The 4895-nt window shown below is 45.3% G+C and overlaps 1 non-coding gene across 1 annotated transcript; it reads right to left on the reverse strand.

Annotated features, from left to right (window-relative positions):
• Positions 1-1697: 1697 nt before the first annotated feature.
• Positions 1698-1770, reverse strand: TRNAS-UGA (transfer RNA serine (anticodon UGA)). The gene has a single exon. It is a non-coding gene; the product is annotated as a tRNA-Ser (tRNA).
• Positions 1771-4895: the final 3125 nt, after the last annotated feature.

Consider the following 4895-nt stretch of genomic DNA (forward strand, 5'->3'; position numbering starts at 1 on the left):
CGGCGCTCTCCCGCCACTGCTCGCGCGCTGTCGCGCATGTCTCCTGTGCGGCTTCCTCGCTTTGCAGCGGCCATCGCGCGCGCCGTAGTGAGCCCGCGCTCTCCTTCGAGTGACCTTTCCTGGTGGCTCGGCAGTTTATGTACTCCGTTCGGTACGGGACCATATTGCGTGCTCTTATGCTCAGGCACAACCTAGCGCTGCTGCTTCGCGCCGGTTGTTTAGTGAACCACCAGGGATTCGTGGATTTCCCTTACTCAGGGACTGCGCCCGCTCTGCATGTGTCGTCCATGCACTTGACTCTCCGATGCGCACACCGTGTCCAGTACTGTTAGTGTTTGAAAGCCTCTTCGCATGCGTCTTCTTTATGAAGCGGTCTCAGTTGTCATTTCTCTCTGCCCTCCTCCACTCCCGCTCATCACCGCAGATTCCTTTTTCCCGTCTTCTCTTACCTAATCACCCCGTGTGTCGGGAAGGCTACCTGCATTTTAAAGTTCTTGCGGGGTAGTTGGTGCATTTTCGAGAGAAATTAAGGCAGCGCGATTACGACGAGGAGAAGAGGCGGAGAAACGAATGTGCCCGTGGTGTTGTATTCGTTTCTATTTTTCTTGTCCTCGTACTACTTGGGCATAGATAAAATTCCTCGAGAAAGGCTGGCTTACGTGCAGACAGCGGAAGGGAAACGAGGAGCTCATGCGACTTACGAAGAAAGCGAGCACTCACGAAAGCAAGGAGGATAATGGAATCTTCTATTGTTTTTTTATTTGTGGTTTTGATCAATGTGAAATTAGTAGGTGTGTGCGAATAATTGAAAATTTTGAGTATCGATTTGATTATCCTTCTATTCGGTTATTTGAACGAATCAAACCGTATATTTAAAAATTATTCGAAACAAATCGAATATGTTCTCAACTCTTCGAATAGTTTTCCAACAGTGGCAGGAGGTTCGAATAAGGGCCGCCGTATTTTTATTCGACGACACGGCCTAGACCGACTCAGCGGACCATCCTTCCGTAAAATCTATGGCGGAGCGCCTCGACGCAGTCATTTTCGTTGTGGCGTTCATGATGCTTCTGCAAGGCGCCTCAGACTGGACAACGCGGAAGGGTTGAGGCAAATTCAGAAAAACCTTCCCTTGAAGCTCGATCTCGGAGGCCATGGCTCATACGTAACTGCCACTAGTCTCAGTTCTTGCGGTGCGGCTCTAGGGCCGCCGGGTACTCACCGGTTTTCTAATGGGTACAAGGGTTCCTCCGGGCTGGTGCTCGGCTCTTCTGGAGTGCAATGCTTAAGAAAAGTGTCCTTGACCAAACCAAGCAAATGGTAGATTTCCTATGACTTGGTTGTCTTATATTTAATATAATAGCGACTTCGCGCTGCGATCTGTTAGTTGAGATGAGTGTTCCGTCTTTTAGCAGCAATAGCTCCAACTTCAAAGCTTTTAAACAGATGGCATCGTACACGAGCAGTGCCACAAGTGTCGCTTCAATGTTTCGAACGATTGCTCGTTCTGTGCGAATATTCGCACAAGCAGCGAATTTTAGTTCTAATATTCTATTCGGTATTTAGCTACAATATTCGTGCTCCTTTTCGAAATGGTTCGTTTTAGAAAGAGCACTATTCGCACAGCCCTAGAGATTAGTAGTTTATTATTTTATCGCTTGAAGGTAGTTGATAAGGAAGTAGAAGAAACGACCACATGCTGCCGGTGGGATCCTAACCCACGACCTCCGAATTTCACGTCCGGTCCTCTACCAACTGAGCTACGGCAGCGGCCGTTCAGTCTTTTACTTTTGTTACTATTGATTTGGGTGTAACCTGAGGCTGAGAGTGTTCACCAGTGCCACCCACGTACATGCCAATTTTCTCGCGTTAACGCTGCGTTGGTCGCTGTGTTTTTTTTTTGTTGATAAATCTAGAATCCTTGTTTCAGAGCAGAGACCGATACGCCATTAGCATTCAGGGAGAATAATAGAGCGCTCATACCGCACTTATTTTTAGAAATACTCATTTTTGTTCACTTACAATAACAAGATGAAAGAAACATAATTCCTCCCATTGCTACTGGTGCCTGATATTCGACATGCCTGTAAAATTCGTACAGAATTGCTCGCGCTCCTAACAACAGATTTCAAGCCTCAGCCTTGGTTAGTAACAACATTCTAAAGAAATACTTTATTTCATTACTTTGTTGGTTTGTTGTGGTGTTAATCTAATCATGTGAGTAACCTGTCAAATGTACGCGGTGTTTTCAGATCAATAATGTAACCTACGTATTTGTGTGCCAATAATGCTTTTTTAAGTGTCTGACTAAATTCGCTCTTTATTAGCTTTCCGTTCTCGGTGTATACTTACTTACTGTATCGGTATAGTTCCAGAATGTTGCTATTCTCCTGTTTTCGCCTGGTATCCTTGGTTCGCAAGTGCCCGTCCTGTTACAATGCCTAGTGAATCGACAGTATGTCGCTACCAGTGAGAGAAAGGAATTGCACTGCGCGGTACACCTCGCGGGCTTGCGACCCGAACTTTTCGCACATGCTAATGACGTTTCTCCTGTCCTGGTTTTACTATGCCAAACCCTAGAAAATTGAAAAGAATTTTCTGACGCACTAAATCACCGACCTTGAATTGAAAGGAGAAGATAAGAAATTCTAACAAAACATATCACACCACACATTTCACTCGAATCGTAGGACGCGCGCATCACTGTCCCCCTTTTAACTCAATCACAGATGTATCCATGACACAGCGCCACATGCCTTGGTGATCCGACGACCTTCGGACATGACTAGACGACTTCATATTGCTTTCTGTTTTAAGCGGATCTAACTGGGAACAAAAGCTTTCAATTAAGCTGGGTTGCCTCGTGCCAACAAATATTTCAATGATCTTTCTGAACAATTCACTTTCACATACAACCGCCATTCACTTCACGATAAACTGGTAAAGCACTTCAAAGGTTACAGAGTGTACTTCTTTATTGTTTCTGACCAGCTGTTGTGCCTTAGTGGCTTTGGCGTTCTGCTTTCGAGGCATTGGTCGCGGGTTCGGTCCTGACCGCGGCAGCCGTATTTCGATGAAGGCGAAATACAAACACACCCGTGTGCTGTGCGATGTCAGAGCATGTTAAAGGGACACTGAGGAGAACTCTATCATTTTTTTTTGTTAGCAAAATCTGATAGTTCGGCATTTCATGACTTTGTTGCCGCTTGACCGGGCGCGAAAGATGCAGTTATTTCAAAAAAATTTGGATTCGGAGATGAAAAAGTTTTTCCCGCCGCTCTGATTCAAACTCGGGGAACTCTTATGGCGCCACGGCAACTCTTAGGACGTCTCAGAACGGAGTGACGTGAACGTGACGTAAACGCAGACTCCGTGATTTCTGACCGCTAGCGGTGCGGTGCGCAAACCTTCTTTTGACAGCCTCAGAGATTCGTGGCTTCCATGAATTAAGGAAAATTCCTCCAAGGTGGCGCCTCTTGTCCTAGGAAGTCATCACGCTTGTACTTGCGAGATTGGCCTGTGGCGGCGACACCTGTATTTTGGTTCTTGCTATTTTCTACATTACAAGAGCTTTGTTTTCAGTAAGAGTGGCGTTTTTGTGATCAGGAGCTGCTATTCTATCGATGCAAGCCTACTTCAATTTCTCCTCAGTGTCCCTTTAAAAGAAGTCCAGGTGGTCTTGATTAATCGGGAATCATCCACTACTGCTTCCCTTCATAGCCCGTGTGACACTTCGGGACGTCAAACGCCACAATTTACAATGTACGTTTGTTCATGTTTTCGGTCTATTTTATTTTCGTTTTTTGCCTTTTCTTAGCGTTACTCTGCGACAACGTGTGTTCGTGCGAGTTAAAAAAACCTTATCTCTTCTAAGCAATTCGCATATATTTATTTCAAACTAATTCTTTCCTTACCGTGCGAAAAACGGACCTATTTCCTGAGCTTTCATTACATTCTGTTGATTCAAGAGCTTAAATATCAGAGAGCTTAAAGTTTAATCCAAAATATCAAAATGATATGATAATATGAAGATAATCATTGTGGTAGAGCATCCTCCTCGCATTCGGGAGGTGCTGGGTTCGATCCCCAGTGCCGCCGGGTACCCACCGGTTTTAATGGGCACAAGATTTCCCTCGGCCTGGTGCTCGGCTCTTCTGAGTGAGATGCTTGGGAAAAGGGTCTTGACCACCGTTGCTCTGATGGATCAGCGATAAGTTCCGCCGTCAACAACGTTAAATCCGCCTCGTGCGGCAGAAGCCCATTTGTGGCCCTTTTCAATCCTAAATATCAAAATGAAGATAATAAACACCCTCACATAATAAGAGCTTGTTAAAGTGTTTTATTTTTATTAATGAAAGTTTTAAATAAAGTTTGAACAGAACCTGGAAAGATATGCTTGTGTCCAAAACGAAAAAGAAACTTATAGAAGTTGTAAAATAAGAATATCTTCCTATGGCATAGACAGTACATTTGAAAAAGAAATCAATTCTAACTCGTAGTTCTCCATCAAGAACACAATCACTTTAGACCCTATATTTCGCCCTTCAGAGGGAGACATAGTCGGCCGAACCCTTCGAAGCGTAGGTGGTATCAAGTCCTGTCCGAATAATGTGAAAATCCTACCGATGCGAAAATACATCGCTAATGTCAGTACCTTTTTTCAAAAACTCCCCCAAATCCGGCACCGTGGATCAGTGGTTATGGCGCTCGACTGCTGACACAAAAGGCGTGGGTTTGATCCCGGATGCTGCCCCGAAAGTCCTGAGTTATATACCGTGCGCGGCGGTCGGGATCGAACCCAGGACTTTCGGGTCAGCAGTCGGGCAGCATAACCACTGATCCACAGTGGCGGTTTTACCGGATGTTTTGAAAAGCCTACTGACAGCGGTCGAATT

Source organism: Amblyomma americanum, chromosome 5 (genome assembly GCF_052857255.1).
Source record: "Amblyomma americanum isolate KBUSLIRL-KWMA chromosome 5, ASM5285725v1, whole genome shotgun sequence".
NCBI classification, from domain to species: Eukaryota; Metazoa; Arthropoda; class Arachnida; order Ixodida; family Ixodidae; genus Amblyomma; species Amblyomma americanum.